At 35.0% G+C, this 24,092-nt stretch overlaps 1 pseudogene; it reads left to right on the top strand.

Moving 5' to 3' along the window:
• The window catches only part of LOC125877618 (histone-lysine N-methyltransferase ASHH1-like), a 31,346-nt pseudogene extending 9,166 nt beyond the window's left edge, over positions 1-22,180 (top strand).
• The last annotated feature ends 1,912 nt before the right edge of the window (positions 22,181-24,092 follow it).

Genomic DNA, 24,092 nt, shown 5'->3' with positions numbered 1-24,092 from the left:
TTTTTCACTATTTCTTTTCATGAAAATAATATTTTTCATAGGAAATTTGCTACATAAGTTATAAATTATAAAATGAAAATATGATAATTTTAAAGAAGTAAAATACAAAAGCATAAATTGATGATGTAAGAGTAGAATAAATACTTTAGAAAAATCAATTAGAAAAAAAAAGAGGGAATATCTATTATTTAAAAATTGGAGTAATAGTTAACAAAAATAAACAAATAATTAACTATGGAACTTCGTCGTAGAGGTATTCAAAATTTCGTTGTTAAAACTTCAAACAAAACCCATCTTTCGTCTTCTAGCTTAAACCCCTTGAGAAAATCTGTTTTCTTTCTTCACAATAAATACAGATTGTAATAATCTCAGTTTGTTTGTTTGTGTATATATACGAAGACATGAGTGGCGTTTCAGTTTTTTGGAGAAACCTATTTTCAACAAACGTTGCGTCAAAGGTATGCTCAATTTTACATTTTTTTTCCTCATGATTTTTGGTGTTTCTATCTCTGCCCAGTTGTGATGTTGGATTAATTGAATGCAGCTGCTTTTGAAATATTTGATTTATGCAAAAAAAAAGTGATTTTTATGGGTTTAGGGTTTTTTTTTGTTTTTTTTTCGTTGTTCAAGGGTTAATTCTAGTTTGATCTAAGAAGTTTTGTTGTTCACTGCTTTTGAGAAATTTGATTGATGCAAAAAAAGAAAGGTTTTTTTATGGGTTTAGGGTTTTTTTTTTTGTTTTTTTTGTTGTTCAAGGGTTAATTCTAGTTTGATCTAAAAGGTTTTGTTGTTCGCGGGCTAATTCTAGACATATACCTAGTTTTAAAGAAATTTTTTATGGTTTATAGGCATTGGTAATTCTGTATATGAGAAATTTTTACTTTTGAATTATTTTGTATTTTGAAGCACTTTTGTTGGTTCAAATTCTTGGTTGAAGGGAATTCATTCTTTTTGCAATTTTTATTAATTCGTCGGTCACATTTTCACTTCTAGAACAGGAAGCACAAAATGGACTATTTTTAGTTGATATATAGGAATGCACACCCATTAATGGCTACTCTTTTTTTTTTGGTTGTGAGTGTAATCTTGTGCTTGGATATGAAACTGATGAAAACCTTGTACTTTGTTGAGTTTTTGGAGTTTCCAGATTCCACAAGAGGTTGGATAGATGTCGCATTCAGGCAAAGACAACAATATGGTACGCCTAAGTTCATGTTATTTGTTACTATTTCTCAAGCCTGTTGAAAAATTTTAAAAATGTGATGTTGCATGGACTTACTCTGTGTTCTTGAAGAACTATTGTATTTCTAAGCTACTTGCTCCAAGCGGCAATAAGATTACGAGGGAAAGAGAGAGATAAAAGAAGATCCATTCAAGGAGATCTTAGAAGTAGAAAGAAAGATGCAGTGGTCGTACTTTCTTTACATCATGTGATGCTTGGAAGAACATGAAATATTTAACACAAGAGCATGTAAACTTAGAAAGAATGAAGAACGATATGCTTTTTGTTTCCCGCTTGTGCACGTTAGAAAATGACTAAAGCTACCTCTAACTTTAACTTCTTGAGAGCAACATATATATTTGCCTATATCATTCTCATGGAATGAAAGCTTTTATTTGATGTTTGTATTACTAGATTAACACTTTGAGGTTGCATAGATGGTTTCTTGGAGAAATTAAAACCAAAAGTGGTAGCATACTGGTATTGCTTCCCACCTCTGAGGAAATAGAGACAATTGTGGAAGAGAATCGTAACTCTAACATGTGTGTAAGGCGACGTTATCAAAGGCAATTGTGCAAAAAAGTAATGAGGTCTATTGGAGCTTTAAGCTTAAATATATAATACAATTTTAATAAGGAAGCAAAAAAAAAAAAATTAAAATCGAAGAATAATAACTATATATACAAATGAATTAATTGTTTTTTTTCACATTTTTGTGAATTTTATCATCTAGTGTTGCCTATTAAGGACCACACCCATTTGTAGTAAGGTATACAACTTAGTGTCTTGATGACTGCATTGATGTACCAACTAAGCAAAATGCGGCGCTCAACCTGTTTTTCGCTTAACTTTAGAGCTTAACCGCACCTTTAATAAGTATTTGGCAACACAGGTATGTGCATACAATTTGCTTTAGCTAAAGCTTAAAGTAATTTTAGTCATTCGATATTTAGGGTAAACTTGATACTTCCAACTCGAAAATTCAAGTGCATATTTTCATTAACAGAGAATCAAATTGAATTGGAAGTCATAAGTTTTATTAAGAATCTAAGTAACACGTTTAGTAGTGGTGGCTCTCAAATGTTGAGTAATCTTCTAGATTATGGAAAAACATTTTTACAAATTGTCCATATATACCAAACCATCCATTTTTATATAGAATTCCACTTAGAATATAATATGTTTGGTATTTCTTTTATATCATATATGAATTTTAGTAGTCAAGATATGCGTAAGCTAATTGGGTACCATCATTATTAATCTATCAAAAGGAAAAGAAAACATAATATCTAACTTTTGGCGTTTGTTAAGTGTCCAATGGATAAAAGAAATGGACTAGTTTTGGACAATCCTCACCTCATGATGTAGATATTGGGGTTGTGTTATGTTTAGGTTCATTTTGTTACTATGACAGTAGAGTCAGATCCATCCCTATTTTTGGTTTATCTACTAGCTCTCAAATTGTATTGTTTATGTTCAATAATGAGGTATAATTTTCTAGTTTTGGACACCATAAGGGAATAAGTTTTGGAACCACCAACAAAGTAGAAGGTATGACAAGCGAAGAGGAGAGGAGAAAAAAAGAAAAATGAAAAGGAAAGAAGGAAAAATGTGGTAAATTTTTCTTTATTTTTTCTCTCATGCTCTTTAAAAGAGTGCATCTCATTCTCTATGTCGGGTGGCAATAATACCGCTTCAAAATAGTATAGGGGGTTAATGAGACCCCACTATAGTTAAAAGGTCGTAATGAGCAAAAGCAAACTACTTTTAGGGTAATGTTATGTATATATTGTTGACGTGTCTAACTATCTTATGAAAGAGAACAAATTATATTTACTTAATTATGTTTTTAACACGCCTCGTCATGTGCAAGTATGAACCATGCATATGCTTTTTGATAATGGGTTGTAGTGAGGCTTGAGTTCACCGCCTCTATATGCGTTAATACCATGTTGAATTGTGTAACCATCTCATCTAAAAGTTTAAGATGTTAGATAAATAACACTTTATTTAGTTATTTACGTATAACATATGATGCAAGAGAAAATAATGATAGGGACAAACAATGGTTCTTTTGAATAGAGTATTAAAATAACTAGAATAGGTGAAAAATATGAAGTATCGCGAAAGTCAAATAAAAAAATCTTTTTAAATTTGTGATTTAGATGCAAAGATGGAGTTTAAGCTTCTAGTTTGAGTGTAGTGCCTATACTAAATTGGTAGGTTTTTATATCCTATCTCACAAAGTTTCCTTAACAATTAATATATCGTATTGACAACAACAATTTTATTATTTATTGTGACTGTTTCAACGTTGACCTCATGCATGATAAGTTACAAGTTTTAGTGGCAATTATTGCCTTGGTGCCTGTACTGAAGTTTCGCCTAAGCGAGACAAAGCGTCCAGTTGCACTGTACTTAACTTCAAGGTTTAACGTAACAACTATATTTGTTGTGACCTTGGAGTGGAGTTCCAATATTCTTCAGGCAAGTCAAATTAGGAACCTAATTGAAGAATAATATTTTTTATAACCAACCCAGTGGTTTGGGCTTGGGACTTCCATGTTGGAGGTCTCATGTTCAAAACCCCTTGCCAGCAAAAGCAAGGGGTTTGCCTTCTGGGTCTAGCTAGTCGCACCGGGCTTTCCTAGTGCGGGTTACCTCTCCTATGTGGTTTGCGAGCTATTGCATAGGAGCGGGGTTTTTACCCTGTGTGCACCCAAAAGATAGCAGTTGCGGGTTTCCCTTGTCATAAAAAAATAACCAAGCATGATTAATGACTCCATGCTACTGATCCTCTTTAGGAGAATTGATTTAATCATAATTTGACAAATTCAGCTACGAAAATGATGATTTGGATGTTTGTCTAGCTTCTTAGAACGTTTCTCTCCCATTTTCTTCTTTCTGCCATTCTTGTTAATTTTCTTAGTCATTGTTCCTCAATTGGGTGAACATTGGTTAAGTAAAGGTTTTACACCCCCATCAATTTTTAGACCTAGACCAATGCTTTTGCAATCAGATTTACATCTTAATATGTTTATCTACTTCAGATTAGCAAAGTGATCATTGAATAAATTGTTTGTAATTACGGGGTTGTGTTGTTTAAAGAGTAACCAAATTTGTAGCTTTCTCATATTGGATTCAAGATGTTGTTTCCTTGGATGTTCCTGTTACTAGTTCAACAGATAGAAGCTAATTCTAGTAATCTCAAATGATCTTCTCAAGTATGGAGAACTTATCTTTGTAGACCTAGTTATTAGTGGTGATAACTAAATAAAAAGAGAAAAATTGACAATCCTACGAAAAAATGGCATACTATGACCAACACAGTCAAAATAGAGCATTTGAATAGTTCATTATATTAAGTTGACAAAAAGTTTTTTATAAACTAATTTTTTAATAAGTTTTTAGATTAATAGTTTTAAGTACGAAAAGGTGGAGAGAACTTTTGAAGGTGCAAAGATGATGAATTTATTAAGGTGAGGAGAAGCCTCCTATCCATTATTTTCTCTTGGTGCAACCATGAAGTCTCATGTTGTGTGGAAGATTAGGTGATTTTCGTAGAAAACCATATATTTTATAGGGTTTTCCTTTAGGTATACTTCTTGTATTCAAATGCCTTTTGACTCAAATATTAATGAAATTATTTACCTTGTGAAAAGAAATTGTAAAAATAGAAATTTAGTAAGGCATTACATCACATATGAGATATGAACGTAAGTTAACTTATTAACTTGAATGCTTGGATAGAGAATTTTCCATTCTAGGAAAGCCCTTTTTAGATTGATACAAAAGAAAATAGATAAATATTATTAAAGAAAAGAGAGTGCAAGAATCAACATTTATTATTGATGAGTTGCAAGTCTTACTTGGTTCACAAATTATTTTCGTAGCATTTCTTACTTGGTTTTTAGATCCTAGCATTTCTTATTTGGTTCACAAATTATTTTCCTATTTAAGTCTTGCAAGTCTCAGCAACAACAGTTTCCTTGAGTGAAACTGGAAAGGATTGAAGAGTTTAGATCTAAAGCTTATCATTCCTATATGATGTATTCTTCATTCCAAATGTGTTAGATCATATATGTGTCACTTGGAGTGATGATGACATGTAACAATGTGGATATGATTTTGTGTGACTCTGTAGACTTCTGAAATCATGAGAAGACAATACCTAAAGAACTGATACAACAATATACCTAGAGAACTAATGATAAAAAAAAAAATTCTTTTTTTGATATGACATCAGAACTGGTGGTAAGATTAGTAGAATAATTTGATCCTGAGAATGTATCACTGGGTAATGTTGTTGTTGGATCCTGAGAATATCGGTTGATAGTTGTGCTAGTATAAAAAGACTAGTAAGTGAACATATTAGTGTTTTCTGTTGAGTACATATATAAGTTTCATCATTTTTAGTAGACTCTGGTGCTATAAATGGTATAAAATTATTTAAACAAGTGATATTGAGTCAACACATGTCTAGNCTGAGAATATTGGTTGATAGTTGTGCTAGTATAAAAAGACTAGTAAGTGAACATATTAGTGTTTTATGTTGAGTACATATATAAGTTTCATCATTTTTAGTAGACTCTGGTGCTATAAATGGTATAAAATTATTTAAACAAGTGATATTGAGTCAACACATGTCTAGACTAGACTACTTTTATTATTGCCCTTCATAACTAACTAGTTCAAAGCTGTACTTCCTCAATAACTGATCTTTCTCAATAAAATCTGGTTTGTCCTCTCAACAAACATGGGCTTATTGAAAAATGTAAATCATTTCTACACTCTTTTGGATTATATTGACTCCTTGCTGCTGGAAAGAGCTATAGTCATACACGTTCTACTGTTCTAGCACCATCTTAGTGATGATGTTTTTACTAATAAAATTTACGTATCAAAAAAGTGGGCTTATTTAATATCATTCTGGTTTGGAATGACAATTTTATGGTTTCTGCATTCAATTGTGCCTTTTCTTATCGAGTTACTTCACCTGCCCTTCCATCAAAACATGGATGCACACATCGATAGCATGGTGTATGTAATCATGTATGATATTTGATTGAATATTTGCTAAAATAATATTGTATAGTAATGTTTATGACTATAATAAATGCAGACTCTTTGCTTATATACATGATTTTGCATTGCAATATGCCATTCTATTAACATTAAGTAATGATGTCTATATAATAATGTTTATGATTGTATAATAAATGCAGACCCTTTGCTTATATACGTGATTTTGCATTACAATATGCCATTCTATTTACATCAAGTAATGATGAATTCTTAACTTTTTTTTTGAAGGCCCAACTGCCCGAAGGAGTAACACGATTTATGCATATTACTCAAAATGAATTTATATAGCGAAAGTGAGTTCAAATCCTTTCTTTGTTTCTTTTAATGATGATTTTCCAGCCAGTTAATTGCATTCTTTCTTTTGATAATTCTTAAACTTTGAAGTTCATTTTCATACACTTGTTGCTTATACTTCTGAATTAATGTTACATTGTCTGCAATTGTGAGTACCACTTGGATGACATATTGATTATGGTCGAAACAGTTAGTTTGCGTATTTAAGATCTGGATACAATAACTATGCAAAAAAGATTGGTTATTGCATTATGTTAACATTACCATTTTTTTTAAAAAAAGAGATTGGTTATTGCCATTGCTTTCACTTTTAAGATAAAGCTTTCAAAAACCACTAATAAAAAAAGAGATTAAATTTCGATAAACATTGTATCTTTTTCCATGTTGTGCCAAGGATGTCATGGGAGTATGAATTCAATGACAAGAAAATGAGTAAACAAGAAATTTGAATTGCGGATTGTGATTATCTGGTCAAGCTTAAAAGGAAGAACTTTTTGTGAATTGAAACTAATGTTGAATAATGCTATGTTTCATTTTTTTTCTTTGTTCTCTAAGATGAGATACAAAAAATTAGTTTCTTTTTGTGAAAGAGAAATAAGTTCTTGTTTCATTCCTTAGAAAGTTTTTGTGTCCTACTTCTTATTATGTAGTTTATAGCATTTTGACTTCCAAAACTAAAGCTTCTAAATGATGCATACCTTGATTAGTTGACTTTGAGTTGGAGTTGAATGGTTTTCAATTATCATTGATCATGGCTTTAGGTAGTCATTTTTAATTGCAATTTTCTTATGTCTTATAGGCATAAGAAACCGAGAGAAGAGGATATTGCTATATGTGAATGCAAGTATGATGCAAGTGATCCTAATAGTGCATGTGTAGGAAGATGTTTGAATTTATTAACAAACATTGAATGTACACCGGGATACTGTTCGTGTGGTGACACTTGCCGAAATCAGGTAAATTAGATAATTCTCTTAATTAGTTGAATGTTACTCTGTTGTTTATCTTTATTACTGTACTTTTATAGTGGTCTTATCGATTTCTAAATTTACAACAGATTTTATAGATAGTGCACCAAATTTGTGTTACAATCATGTGTTGAGAAACAGTGGAAGTAGTGGTATTTTAGAACTTTTATGATAAGCTCAAAAAAGTCTTGTCGTGCTATTACCTTTCCTAATTTTTATTTTTTTAAAAAAAATTCCAACTTTGATCATTGATATGGGCAAAAGTACAACTTCGAGTTTGACATCCCAAACTTTGACATGATAAGGGGTAATAATAGTGTAGGACTGTTCTACTAAGTGCCACCAAAAAAGGGGGAAGGGGGGGGGGNGGGGGGGGGGGGGGGGGGCTGTCCAAATTAGCTCAAAAGCTAACTAAGCACATGCATACAATTTAGGAGGGCTTGTAAATAATATTGGCAGGTTACATTGATTTAGTGCTAAAGGTTGGGAAATCCCAGCTATCCATATTGGAGTGACCTCTAACTTGCTTAGGAAGGATAAAAAAAGAGTTGAAGAGAACTCCTAAAAAAGCCATAGAATCAAGTTGGCAATTTTTTCAGCAGGTTTATTAGCCTCCCTAAAGCAAGGACTAATATGGTAACCATGCTCTTCAATTAATTTACTAGCATTGATCTTCCACGGTGGGTCCCATTCTCTTTTAATACATCTAGTTAGCAACATGGAGTCTGTTTCAACCCAGACATTAGAGAAGCCTCTATTAGTATACCATTTAAGGCGATAAAGAAGAGCTGCCATTTCTGCGATGTTACTCGTGCTAGGTTCCAATTGATGCAGTAAGCAAACACGAGGTTTTCCAATGAGTTTCTGATCAGACCACCTCCACCACAATGGTCTTGAATGCAACTACCATCACTGTTGAGTTTTACATACATATTAGGAGGTTTTATCCACTTACCTATGGTAGTAGTTCTGTGGTGAATCTCCGCATCCAAAATATAGTGTATGTTTCTCCAAGACTCTACAATGTTAGCTTTGCCAAATTTCTTCTTAGTAATACGCACAATGGTAAAAAGAATATTAGCTTTAGATCTGTATACATAAGGCTTAATAGCATCAAATTCCTTAGAGCATCTTTCTCTCCATATCTCCCAATATTGGGGCGGGGGGGGGGGGGGGGGGNACAAAATTAGCAATGGAGTTCTTTGTAACAGTATTCCACTAATTGAGGATGCGGATTTTAAGAGTCCTATGGGTGAGTCTCACTCCCAGTGGACCTGCGATCTCACACCACACTTTTCTAGCATGTTCACCCTAACAGAATAGGTGATTCACTGTTTCGAAGTTGTTGTTCTCATTAGTTGCAGCACAACAATGACATCCCGTGATAATATTGATGCCCTACTTAGCCACTTTCTCATCAGTAGGAAAGCCATATTAAATGTAATGCTATTATTTCAGATCTTGTTGGTGGAATTGTTGTGGTTTCTTTTCTTTCTAATAATATCCCAACCAGAGTGGAGAGTGAAGTGGCCAGAATTGGTGTTTTCCCAGATAGATTTTGTCATTTGTGAGACCGTTGAGAATAATCCCCAAGTTGATGATATTGTTCTTTAGATCATTCGGGAGGTCTACTTGGACAATTACTAGTAAGAACAATAATTAGCTTGATAGAGATATGCCCTTCATTGTTGGGATAGAGCAAGTGCAAGGGTCCTATAGCTAACCATTTATCAAACCAAAAATCAACATCTCCTCTTCCAACCTTCCAGTAAATATGTTGCTCCACCATTGACTTAACTTCACAGATGACTTTCCAATTTTGAGAGTTGCTAGAGGACCATTGAGTCTTTATAGGGTGTTGATTCTCGAGGTACTTGCCTTCATGTAATATCCCCAAAGAGAAGAAGAGGTTCTTAGGTTCCACCATAGCTTAGCCTTGAAGTCCATACAAACATCTGAAATTTTCCTAAAATTATCACCACCTTATTCAAAGGGGTAGATCAAATTATCCCATGCAATCCAGTGATGCTTTCCCCCAGAATCATTTCCAGACCAAAAGATTTTTTCAATGAGCTCAAGGGTACCTTTAGGAGGGTTGGTAGCACTCAAAAGATGAGTAGCGAGAGCTAGTATAATATGTCTTATTAAGGTAGCTCTTCCTCCAAAAGATTGCAATTTGTTGTGCCAACCTCTAATTTTATTAGTAACCTTATTGACAATGTCTAACTAAGCCAACCAATTTCTTCTTTCCAATGATAAGAGGACACCCAAGTTACTTTATGGGAAATTCTTGATATCTCATGCTAGTGTATCTTTTCATTCTATTGATGATGATAAGACTAGATTTGGATTTCAGGAAGAAGGTACCCTTGTTCTTGTTGATCTGTTGACCTGATATTTGTTCATACCTGTCTACAATGTCAGTGATTAGTTTGATAGATCTCTTGCTACCATCGCAAAAAATAATGGTGTTATCAACAGAAGTTAAATGATTAATTTTAGGACTATTATTGCACATATAAAAACTCTTGTAAGCAGTGTGATTATGCAGATTGTTAAGCATTTGAGACAACAATTCAACGCTCAGAATGAAGAGGAGGGGGGAAAGAGGATCTCCTTACCTCAAACCCTTAGAAGAGTTAAATAAACCATGACGACCTCCATTTACTACTATAGAATACCAGTTGTTGGAGATATAATTATGGATAAGGTAAAACCAATGCTCAGAGAAACCAAGATGCCTAAGAACAAGGCAGAGGTAAGTCTAGGAGACTTTGTCATAAGCATTAGTCATATCTGGTTTCATCACTACATTGCCCCCTCTGTTAGGTTTGCCAACATCACTAATAATTTCTTGGGCAAGAAGAATGTTTCCAGTAATGGCTCTGCCTTTGAGAAAGCTACTTTGATTCCTGCTCCCAAGGCATAGCTCGAATGGCAAAAGGTGGAGGATTTGTGACTTAGGTCGCAGGTTTAAGCCCCACACCATGCAAAGAGAAGCCCAGTATTTGAGTGGAGAAGGGTAGAGGGAAGGGCCCATTATTCACCGAATTTAAAAAACTGTGAGTGGTTCAAAGTGTGACGGGTCAGACGAATTTCTCGGTTATCAAAAAAGCTACTTTGATTCCTAGAGATAATTCGAGGAAGGATAGAGGTCAATATGTTAGTCAATATTTTAGAAATAATTTTACTAAAAACGTTACATAGACTGATAGATCTCAAATCAAAAAAAGATTGGGGGTGATCAATGTTAGGAATGAGATCAAGACAAGTATGAGTATACAATTTTTTGGAAGGATATCACCAGCGAAAAAAGCAGTCACAGCTTTATGGAGCTCTAATGCAATGATGCTCTAAGTATTTTGATAAAAGTACCCACTTAGGCCATCCAGTCTAGGAGCACTATCGAGATCTAGACAGAATACACAATCCTGAAGTTCTTTGAGTGTTGGAAGGGTGCAAAACATGTCATTGTCCTCTTTTGTGATGCACCTATGAAGAATATTAAGCGATCTATAATCAGGGTTAGTATTGTCATAAGTAAAGAGATTCTTGTAAAATCTGATAGCCCCTTCAGCAATTTTGTCATTTCCTTTTAGGCAGTTGTTGAGTTCATCCATAATTTTCCTAATGTTTGACCTTTTTCTCCTGTCTCTGATGATGTTGAGAAAATATGCCGTGTTGGAATCGTCTTCAAGCCATTTGACCCAAGCTTTTTGTTTGAGGATAGACTCTTGAAGTTTGAGAAATCTAGTGAATTCTGCCTTGAGCCTAGAGAGATCTCTCTTGTTATCTCCGGTGTTTTTGGTTACATTGTTGTCTTCAAGAGCTTGAATTTGGCTTTCAAGTCTCCTAGGTTCTTTGTAGAGGTCCCCAAAAGCTTGTCTAGACCAAGAACTCATAGCTTTGTAAGTCTTGTTGATTTTCTGGTGAAGGATATACAGGGGGTTCCTATTGACTTCTTCATTCCAAGAGTTTTGAACTATATCCAATAAGTCAGAGTGATCCTCCTATATATTCAAGAATTTGAAATATTTGATAGTGGGAGGAGTATCATTATTCATCTTAACCAAAAGTAGAGCATGGTCCGAGCACGTTCTGGATAAGTGAGTAAAATTGGTAGCATTATACATATCATACCATAAAGAGTTATAAACAAGTCTATCCAATCTTCCCCAAATATTGTTAGGTGGGTCTCTACTGTCGCACCAAGGAAATTTAGAACCTGAGAAACCTGCATCTTGAAGACCACACTCATTAAGGCATTCAATGAAATCAAGAGTTTCTTCCATTTTATGAAGTCTTCTTCCAAATTTCTCATCACGGATACCACCACGTTAGTCACCTGTTGCTTCCCAAGGGTCTTGGATAATGCTTGCTATAACTCTCAATTCTGCCCATAGGTTTTTCCTCAGCTCTGTGCATTTGGCATTTATAACTGAAAGGAAAAAAATTTGGTCAACATTATGAATAACTTTGAGAAAAACATGTTGCTCCCAATCATGAATGACCTCATCATCAATGTCATTCAACCAAAGGATCCAGATTTTGTTAGAACTGTTGTTGTAGGCCTGATGAAAACCAAGCTTTCTTCTAAATTTATCCATTTTATCACAAGCAACCATAGGTTCTTGTAGGCAGAGGAGAGGGCAATGAAATTGTTGTTTAAACAGGAGTAATATTTCCAAGGAACCGTTGGATCCTATTCCCCTAATATTCCATGATACTAAGCTAACCATTGGAAACATTAGTTGTAGGGGTTATTTGATTTTGAATATTGGTTGTGGTCACTTTGATGGTAAGGTTAGAGCATCCTCTCGGATTGGAGGGGTTCCTTGGAGGTAGGTTGTGCTTGGTTGTTGTGTTTAGAGAATCCATAGGGGGTATTTAATCGACGAATATCTCTTTTCATGATCCCTGGTAGCCTCACCGCCCGATTTAGAGGAGGTGAGATCCTCTTCAAAACATTCCATGAACATATCACAGTCTCCACCTCTAATGGTGACGGACTTGGTGAAGAAATTTAAAAGTAAATTACTCGACTTCACAAATTTTGTAATAATCTCTTGAGATTATCTTTCTTTGACAAAGTGACAATCAATCTCAAAGTGCTTAGTCCTCTCATGAAATATTGGATTTGATGCGAGATGAAGGTGCGTTAGATTATCACACACAAGTTCCATCCGATCGATTTCTTCAACTTTAGGTTCTCTCAGCAATTGTTTGATCCAAACTAGCTCACGGGTTGCTACAACCATTGCTCGATATTTTGCTTCTGTACTAGATCGAGCAACCATACTCTGTTTCTTACTCTTCCACGACACCAAATTACCTTCCACTAAAACACAATATTCAGATTTAATTCGTCTATCTAATGGTGATCCTGTCCAATTAATATATGTATATCCAATGATGTGCTTGTAACCTTGATCCTCAATGAGTAGTCCTTTACTTGAAACTGACTTTATATATCGCAGAATACAAACAACTGCATCCCAATGACTTATGGGGGAAGTCATAAACTTACTAACACTTACGGAAAAGAGATGTCAGCTCTAGTCTTATAAACTTTACCCTACAAGGTAGAAAGATCATTTCCGATTGACCCTCTGCTCAAGTAAATGCCTCAAATCATTGGTAAGGGTATGAACTAGAGCACATTTGGAATGAACAATTACATCATACACAAACAATAATGTTTAGATATAAACTCTTCAAACTTTTTCCGTTTTACCCTAGGGAAATGTCACCGAGACTTCCAAGTCTAGAATAGAAAAATAATCTCCAAACTAAGAAAAAATGTTAAAATAAAGAAAACAAGATAAGTTCATATATCTAACTCTTCAATATGTACCTAGATATATCAAATGCAAAAACGAGTGTATTTTCAAAATCCAAAATCAAAAAAGTTGAAGCTTTATTAGTGATGTAAACATTAGAGTTGTTTATTAGTGATGTAAACATTAGAGTTGAAGCTTGTATTTGTAAAAGAGAAACATTAGAGTCCTATGGGATTTTGTGATAACTACCTTTTAGCTTTTAATGTGAACTTTTGCTTATATTTATTGTCTCCATTTATTTTGCAGATTTTTTGTTGCTTCTAAATTATTAGTAGAGCTAATATACCCTTCACTTGGTGGAATTCTCATTTACACAAATTTATTTCCTTGTATTCTCATGTCAAGACCCAATTTAGGATCATGACCAGCGCTTAGGAGCTAGTGTTCCAAGCAATTCTTATTGGTATTTTAGAGAAAAAGAAAACGACTCATGACACTAATAAAAATGATTAACATCGCTACTCTAAGAGTTCTAAATTAAAAGTATGTTAGCAAAGAGCTAAACGTGAGGATGCTCACAGTTCAAATAAAAGATAAAAGAAGCTTTTTGTAGAGTTTTAATCCGAACACAAGATTTGGTGGGAAACAATGAACCAAACACTTGATATAAAATAAACCCTCCATTTAGCATTACTAACTACTGCGTTATTAATTTTTGTACCAAACTATCCCGAAGTTTTTTCTTCACTTATCCGCATAAGTCTTTTTATCTTATTTGAACTGTGAGCATCCTCTGTCTGATTGGCTAGACCTTGTCCAGAGCTTCCTGTACCCAGTCTAGTCCCAATACATTAGCCTCACTAACTTCAAACTATCTGATGAAAGAATGACATTGCCTATCACACAAGGCTTCATATTGAGCCATCTGAATGCTTGACTGAAAGTCATAGTCGTAGGAAAATTTTGCTAATGGTACATAAACATCCGAAATCAAGAATGCAAACTCTTAACATGCCATCTAATAAGTATGCTCAGATTGTCGTCTGTCTCCGGATGAAATATGGAAATAAGATCTACTCATGTATTGAAAAGATTTCCAAAAGCGTACAGTAAACAGTCATCCTCTGTCAGATATGATGGACACTGGAACCTCATGGAGTCGGAAAATTTAATTCATGTATAATTTCTGCATATTTTCTCCATTGTATCCGGTTTCTACAAATACCCACACGGAGTCATAACCTCTAAGGGTTCGTGGTAGCTTGCTCATAAAATCTGTAGAAAAGATTTCTCATTTTACCTTTGGAAACTCAAACTGTTATATCAATCCTATGGGTTGCTGATAGCTTAAACCCGGTGACAAGCCAAACAACTATAAACGAATTTAGCAACATCTTCCTTCATAGCCAGCAATAAGTCATATCCTTGTCTGTAATCACTAGAACGTCGTTACGGTATTCACACAATTTCCCATCTTTGTATTAGGTGGCGTTGATGTGTTTTACCATTAGAAACTTGGCCTGAACATAAGCCAACAATGTCTTTGAGTTTCTCACATTAAATTTGATACTGATATCCTCAAGTTTATGCATATCTTAGGCCAAAAGTCTCTTTGCAGGAGCTAAATGAGCCAAATAGCCCATGGATTTCCTTAATGCATCTGCCGTATCATTTTCTTTCCTGAATGACACCGAATGGTAAAATTCTACGTAGTCATTGAGTAATTTTATTCATCATTGTAAATTGAAGAATCAAATCTTTCTGCTGGTTAACAAATTCAGCCTCTTGTGGTTTGTATAAATCTTGTTGGTTTCATTGTATAAATCTTGTGGGTCTTCGCCATTTTTGAACTGCTACTGTCTTTTTATTATCCACCGTAATCCCATCCTTAGATACAACATCCCCCAAAAGAGATGTCAGCTCTAGTCTTATAAACTTTACCCTACAAGGTAGAAAGATCGTTTCTGATAGACCCTGTGCTCAAGTAAATGCCTCAAATCATTTGTAAGGGTATGAACTAGAGCACATTTGGAATGAACAATTACATCATACACAGACAATAATGTTTAGATATAAACTCTTCAAACTTTTTCCGTTTTACCCTAGGGAAATGTCACCGAGACTTCCAAGTCTAGAATAGAAAAATAATCTCTAAACTAAGAAAAAATGTTAAAATAAAGAAAACAAGATAAGTTCATATATCTAACTCTTCAATATGTATCTAGATATATCAAATGAAAAAACGGATGTATTTTCAAAATCCAGAATAAAAAAAGTAAAATCGTACCAAAATTGGCTTTCGAAACGCCCTCATGCAGCGCATCTGATGTTGATTTTGCTTTTGCTTTCTCGATCTTCGCTTTTTCGTTATTCATTGTTTTTCTTTTTTACTGTATGCTTAAAAGGCTAGAAGGCGCAGTGGAGTTTGTCTAGGAATATCTTTTTTCGAGAGGTGAACTTCGAAAATCAGTATTGCCCTAAAAATTTGGGAAATCAAGTCACTTAGTCGAACTAGAAAACTATAAAGAAAGGGAGGCTAATTAAGGTTACGAAATAAGGTCATCTGGTTAAGGAAAGCTCGGGTTATGCTAAGCGATTTCATAATCTAGGGTGTTAGTTAGGCTAAGCGAGCTTTCCTTAACCAGCTGACCTAATAAGCCAACACCTTAGATTATGAAATCGCTTAGCTAAGCGAGCTTTCCTTAACCAGCTGACCTAACCAGCTAACACCTTAGATTATGAAATCGCTTAGCATAACATTAACTTTCCTTAACCAGATGACCTTACTTCATAACCTTAGCCTCCCTTTCTTTATAGTTTTCTATTTCGACTAAGTGACTTGATTTCCAAATTTTTAGGGCAAAACTGATTTTCAAAGTTCACCTCTCAAAAAAAGTTATTCCTAGCCAAACTCCACTGCGCCTTCTAGCCTTTTCAGCATCCGGTAAAAAAGAATAACAATGAATAAAGAAAAAGTGAAGATCGAGAAAGCAAAAGCAAAATCAAAAGTAGATGCGCTGTACGAGGGCGTTTCAAAAGCCAATTTTGGTATGATTTTACTTTTTTTATTTTGGATTTTTAAAATACACTCATTTTTGCATTTGATATATCTAGATACATACTGAAGAGTTAGATCTATGAACTTATATTATTTTCTTTATTTAACATTTTTTCTTAGTTTAAAGATTATTTTTCTATTCTAGTCTAGGAAGTATCGGTGACATTTCCCTAGGGTAAAATGGAAAAAGTTTGAAGAGTTTAGATCTAAACCTTATTGTTTGTGTATGATGTAATTGTTCATTCCAAATGTGCTCTAGTTCTGTAACGACCCGAACCATTGTTATTTAGGAAAAGCAAATTTTGAAAAAATACTGGGCCACTGTCCCACCAAAGAGGGCCAGATGCCGCTAGGGTAGTGGCGCCACGGCGGGGTAAGCTCGCGCTTGAGCGGGATAGGCGAGACAAAATGTAAATAACACGAAATTTTATTTTCTCCTTTTTCCTAAAATACCTAATTTAGACGTAAACCACCTTAGAAACCCCCAAAAAGCTACTCTAAGCTTGGGAAGGAAGGAGAAGGAGATTCCTAGCGTAAGGAGAGCGATGGATTGCGGATTTCAAGTCAAGATCACCCTCACGAAGTCCGAAAATAAGAATCGAAGCCAAAAACTCCGCGCAGCTACTTGGCGCCCAGGTAGGCTAGGTTTATTAATTGAGTAGTTATAAATATGTGCTCACTGCGTAATATAATGTAAATCAATGGTAGGATTTATGCATAGGCCTTCGTGCACCAAATAAGAGATAATTAAATCCTAGGAAGAAGCCTTAGACGATGAACTAGGGGTAGGTGATGGTTGTGATTTCATGATTATGTGATATATGTTTGCTCTTGCTTCATTATAATACATGTATATATGTGAATCTTTCAATTATTGATCACACTAGTAGTAAATGAGATAGGTGAATGATGAACGACATGAATCATGACTTGATTGTATGATTTTGAGAATATACTTGTGATTGTGATTGTGGCTTGTTGAGTGGATCGGGTGTTGCGTTACGACACACTAACTTGGATCGGTTGCCACGTTCCGGCATAAACATTGGATCGGGTACCACGTTTCGGTATGCTAACAGTTTGGGTTTGGGTTCCATGAGAGGACCAATGACTTGACATAATTGCATATCTATTAAGTGTGAAGTTGTACGTTGTTCTTAAGTGATAATTGATGTTGGATTGCTCCTGAAGGGTTAAAAGAAGGTGATGACCTATATCTGTTTGTTCTACTATGTTGATTTAATTCGTTATGTATCTCGTTGTTGAACGAGCCGGGGAGAGCCAAGGGTTCAAGAGTTGTTAATATTGAGAGAAAGGTTGTCCGGGTGTTGCAAGGGATTCGTGGTTTGAGGTTAGGAAGCCTTGATAAGAGGCACCAGGTGGCAAGGATTGGGTAAGATGAAGAGAAGGGAAGGGTATGTTGTGTAAGGTTGATGGTTCAAGGAAATGTTGGTAGTTGTAATTGTGAACTCTTCTATGGGTTAGAATGGTTAGGCCATGACTGAGAACCCAGTTAGGTGAGTTGGCTGAAACGGAAGTAGTAGTAAGGGTGTTAATGTAATTCTAAGGTATTCGAGAGAGAGTAAAGGTGGAGGAGCGAGTTGTTTTTATCGCATGATCTTGCTAATTGAATTCTTATATTATGTGGTGGGCATCGGGTTGACCGATGATGCCTACCAGTACGTGTCATTTGTACTGATACTACTCTTGCTATGTCTTTTTGGGCATAGTCTGGATATGTAAGAGCCTTTGATTGACTGTGTTATCCGGTATTTGTGCAAGTGGGAGGTAGTAGGTACCCCGTGGAATTATCTAGGTGCGCGCAAGGTGCCCAAATGCCACGGTTATAAAAAATAATACTTTTAATGGTTGTATTATAAGTATAATTAGGCATCCTTGTGACTAGGAAATCTTCCTTATTTTGTGTAGACTATACTCCTATAAAGGAGCTCCATCGTATGTTGCAAACCACCAACCAGTGAACATCTAGAGATTTATGTGATATGAGGAAGCCAGGCTCTATAAAATTTGATTCTATGGCCATGCAACAAAGTGTGTCATCGTTGCATATGTGATACCCCAGGGAGGTCATGTGTTCTCTATAACTGTAAAATGGTGATTCATTTGCTTAATAAATTTGGTTGCGGCTAGAAGGTTTTCCGAGAAGGTGTGATATTTGGGTTTGATCGATATTTTGTGAGAAAATGCAACTATGATCTCTATATTTGTACAGAAGGTTTCCTATTTCATTGGGATGTGATTAAATGCTGCCTCAGAATTAGTGGTTTATCTATCATATATGCTGAGGAACTGGAAATCTCTGTTTGATTGAACTCGCTTTGTTCCAAGCAGTTGTCGTATGACATAATTGCTCCTAGTTATTCCTTTATAAACAAAAAAATGAAATTAAAAATAATTGCTGCTTGTAATTTAGTTCTTTTTGCGTTGAGAATCTTTCTTCACTTAAATTTATCCTTTCATCTAGTGTGAGGAGGAGTTTGTGGTTCCTTATATGTGATGATTGCTTCAATAACTAATAGGAGATTCTACTCAGTGCCGTATTAGAAAAAAGACAGTGAGTGTCATTTGGATTGTTTTGAAGTATTTTTCTTGCTGTCCACAGAGATTCCAGAAATGTGAATATGCAAAAACTAAGTTGTTCAGGACTGAAGGGCGTGGTTGGGGTCTTTTAGCTGATGAGAATATAAAGGTAATTCTGCTGAAGCAACCCCCTATTTAAATTATTTTTGACCATTAATTTGTATAGCACAGTTTCGGCATATATAAAAAGAGTTTATTTTTTTTCATCATCAAAATTCCAGAACTGAGCCTATCAAATTCGAGCTTTCTGTGGAATATCTTAAAGGCCTTTGTGCAGTAACAGTATTTATGGTCTATTCTTAATTGTTCCTCTCTCTTCACATTATAGGCTGGACAGTTCATCATTGAATGCTGTGGAGAAGTGATATCATTTGAAGAAGTAAAGAAAAGATCTCAGGCGTATGAATCTGATGGTAAGTTATCAACATTAGAGATGGTTGGTAATACATAAACAGATCACTACTATAATTTCATATGATTTGTGCAGACCTCAAGGACGTGTACATAATTTCTGTGGATGGTAATGATTTCATTGACTCCACCCGGAAGGGAAGTTTTGCAAGATTCATAAATCATTCATGGTAAGTGCTGGAACTCCGGTTGTCAAATTGATGAAAATTGAAATAAGATAATCATCTTGGTCAGGTAGTGACATATTGTTATGGTTAATTGGTGTTTATTGATAGCACTGATACTGCGTCTTCCTAAATTTCACAGCAGTCCAAATTGTGAAACAAGTAAATGGATAGTGTCGGGGGAAACAAGGGTAGGTATATTTGCGAAGCAAGATATATCTGTTGGAATGGAGCTGACATACAAATATAATTTTGAGTGGTACTACGGGGGTGCAAATGTTCGTTGTCTGTGTGGAGCTGCAAACTGTTCCTTATTTTTGGGTGCCAAGTGTCGACGATTCCGGGTAACTTACGTTTCTTATGAATTGTTATATCTGGAATACCCTTTGTAGCATCATATCACATGTTCCTTCTTCTCAGATTTTAGACAACAAACAGAGTAATGATTTATGCATACAGATTGAATTTGCTAATCACATGCTACAATCCGCAAGTCACATGTTGTAGTATGGTGTATCCTTGTCAAACTCAGTGTGTTGCATTTGAAGTTGAAAAGGAAAGTCATTCAGGATAAATCTTATTGCTCCGATAAAATGAAAAAGATAAATGCTTATTGCTTATTATGCTTGAATTTATAGCACAACAATTGATGTCTTCTTCTCTTTTTTCATTTATAACATAGTTGTAGTAGATCTCTTCTTCTCTTTTTTCATTTAAAACATAGTTGATCAATGGGGCAATAGATGTAAACTGATTGTCACTGTCTTCCAGGATAAGAGCACTGTGTTCTAATCCTGAGACATTGATACACAATCTTAATGGGTTTTGAATTATGACACTGGACATAGATTTCACAGTTCATTTGAGATTGTCTGAAAATGAACGATAATCCCAGCTAATGTAAATAGTAGAACTTAGTAATTCAAATGAAATTTATTAGAAAGAGTGGTAGATGTGCTCATATTGGTAAACATAACAAAGAAAGGGGAGGAAAGAGCTAACTGTTGATCTATGCTTTCTTCAGTACTCTAAAACATAATAGATGCTTCTAAATTTGATATGAATCTGTCAGTCTCATATGTTATTCTTTTGATCCATTTTTTATCTTTGCTCAGGAGTACAACCATGTCTGGGAAGATGGGGATGACAGGTAATGCTCAACTTTGTTTTTTTGTAGTTTGTACAAATCTTAAGACTCTGGTTCTGTTAACTTGATTTGTTTCACGAGCTCCATTACTTCTACATCTTGATTCTCTATGTAAAAGAGAAATATTAGAGTTGAAGCTTGTATCATTTTGGTTTACTGTTGGATGACTTGACCTTTACTTTCTAACTAAATGATATAATTGAGGTAGTTCACTTATTTGTAGCAGTAATAAGAAAAACTTTCAGGTAGTGCTTTATGAGTTTCATCGGAGCAAAATTGTCCATGATATTATAGTTTGAATGCTACAACTTTTACTCATAACCTTCTAATTCTTTGATATTTATTTCAATCGAGATTTCTTACTGCAGATATATCGTGGATGATCTTCCAGTTTATGACTCAACAGATGATGAATCTACTCTAGTGATCTCTGGAACTAGTGGAGGAAATGAGCACACAAAGATATTGAATGACGGTGAGGGGTCTACGTTCAAGTGGGAACCAACTAATAGCGCAACCAAGAAGTCTCAACTCAAACCCAAGCTGAAGGTCAAATATCTTGTTCTTACTTTTATTCCTTGTATTCTCATGTCTCGATCCGATTTAGGACCACGACCAACGCTTAGGATCTAGTGTTCAAAGCAATGCTTATTGATAATTAATAGAAAATCGGACAGATTTCCTCCACTTTAGGGCTATCCAAAAATTTCCCCTATCTCAGAATCAACAATAGAACCAATCAATATCAACTAAACAAGTAATATTTTCATCAGTAGCCATTCGCAACACAATAATACTAAGTCCATCTCCAAATGCGAAAGTGAAGTCCAAGACTAGTCACAAGTCTATAAATGGATACGGAGGGAGTATTACCTTGAGTATTTTGAGTAGTGGTTCAAGTCCAAATAACTGCCAAAGTTTCTGAACAGGTACTTCGAAGGAGTTGAAATTGATCGGTGATTTTTTGCAAATATTTGGTTGATGTGTGTAAGGATAGTAGGTAGTCGTGTGTTATTCTCCCCTTCTCATCTTCTCTTCATTTAGTAGTACTTGCATAGTATCTTATTCTTCATTTTTACGACTACTTGTTACTTCAATTACTTTGTTTATCTTGTTGATTATGTTTCTTTGATCTTAACAGCGATTAAAAATTGCTGACCCGGGTTGGAAATATGGGAAAAGAGCAAGCGAGACCAATAAGGCTGCAGTTGAGTGTAACTTTTGTAAAAAAGTTACTAATGGCGGAATCTTTCGTCACAAACAACACCTTATTGGTACTTGCAGGGACGTCTCACGGTGTGAACAATGCCCGGATGCTGTAAGGGAAGAAATGAAGAAATATGTTGATGTAAAGAAGGAACAAAAACGTCTGGCTTTACTTCAAGCGGATGTGACTAATACTAGTGATGATAAAGATGAAGATATGGAAGAAGGTGAAGCTACTGAATAGTCACTTCCTTCAACAGTCATAGAATGCAACAATTATAGCTAGTTGATGAAGCTGATGAAGATGAGAAATAGATGTTGAACAATTCTAAATTTGATTTTGTTTGTCCTATGGTCTGTGGAGGATTTTGTGATAACTACCTTTTAGCTTTTAATGTGAACTTTTGCTTATATTTATTGTCTCCATTTATTTTGCAGATTTTTTGTTGCTTCTAAATTATCAGTAGAGCTAATATACCCTTCACTTGGTGGAATTCTCATTTACACAAATTTATTTCCTTGTATTCTCATGTCACGACCCAATTTAGGATCATGACCAGCGCTTAGGAGCCAGTGTTCCAAGCAATTCTTATTGGTATTTTAGAGAAAAAGAATATTACTCATGACACTAATAAAAATGATTAACGTCGCTACTCTAAGAGTTCTAAATTAAAAGTATGTTAGCAAAGAGCTAAACTTGAGGATGCTCACAATTCAAATAAAAGATAAAAGAAGCTTTTCGTAGAGTTTTAATCCGAACACAAGATTTGGTGGGAAACAATGAACCAAACACTTGATATAAAATAAACCCTCCATTTATCATTACTAACCACTGCGTTATTAATTTTTGTACCAAACTATCCCGAAGTTTTTTCTTCTTATCCGCATAAGTCTTTTTATCTTATTTGAACTGTGAGCATCCTTTGTCTGATTGGCTAGATCTTGTCCAGAGCTTCCTGTACTCAGTCTAGTCCCAATACATTAGCCTCACCAACTTCAAACTGTTTGATGAAAGAATGACATTGCCTATCATACAAGGCTTCATATTGAGCCATCTGAATGCTTGACTGAAAGTCATAGTCATAGGAAAATTTTGCTAATGGTACATAAACATCCGAAATCAAGAATGCAAACTCTTAACATGTCATCTAATAAGTATGCTCAGATTGTCGTCTGTCTCCGGATGAAATATGGAACTAAGATCTACTCATGTATTGAAAAGATTTCCAAAAGCGTACAGTAAACAGTTATCCTCTGTCAGATATGATGGACACTGGAACCTCATGGAGTCGGAAAATTTAATTCATGTATAATTTCTGCATATTTTCTCCATTGTATCCGGTTTCTACAAATACCCACACAGAGTCATAACCTCTAAGGGTTCGTGGTAGCCTGGTCATAAAATCTGTAGAAAAGATTTCTCATTTCACCTTTGGAAACTCAAACTGTTATAGCAGTCCTATGGGTTGTTGATAGCTTAAACCTGGTGACAAGCCAAACAACTATAAACAAATTTAGCAACATCTTCCTTCATAGCCAGCAATAAGTCATATCCTTGTCTGTAATCACTAGAACGTCGTTACGGTATTCACACAATTTCCCATCCTTGTATTAGGTGGCCTTGATGTGTTCTACCATTAGAAACTTGGCCTGAACATAAGCCAACAATGTCTTTGAGTTTCTCACACTAAATTTGATACTGATATCCTCAAGTTTATGCATATCTTAGGCCAAACACTACTGTTCTTGCAGTGTTTGAAACACAATTTTGAGGTGATCCTCGTGTTCTTACTGCGTACACAAATATACTTGTATTTACATTGATCCCCTTGTACAAAAAGCCATGGTGATATTCAAAACTGCAATAACTATATATAGGGGTATGAAGTCACTATTCCACACTATGAAAGTGTGGGAGATGGTGGGAGATGGTGGTCGAGGTAAAGATGAGGAGGGGTGTGCCTATCTCCGAGAACCAATTTGGATTCGGGTCAGGGCGATCAACTACAAAAGTCATCCATCTTATAAGGAGATTGTTGGAGCTTTATAGGGATAGGAAGAGGGACCTAATTGTTGTGTTTATTGACCTAGAAAAGGCATGCGATAAAGATCTTAAGGAGGTTCTATGGAGGTGTTTGGAGTCTAGAGGTATATGT

This window comes from Solanum stenotomum, chromosome 9 (assembly GCF_019186545.1).
Source record: "Solanum stenotomum isolate F172 chromosome 9, ASM1918654v1, whole genome shotgun sequence".
NCBI lineage: Eukaryota > Viridiplantae > Streptophyta > Magnoliopsida > Solanales > Solanaceae > Solanum > Solanum stenotomum.
The sequence above is the reverse complement of the archived record's forward strand: the minus strand, read 5'-3'. Positions and strand labels throughout refer to the sequence as shown.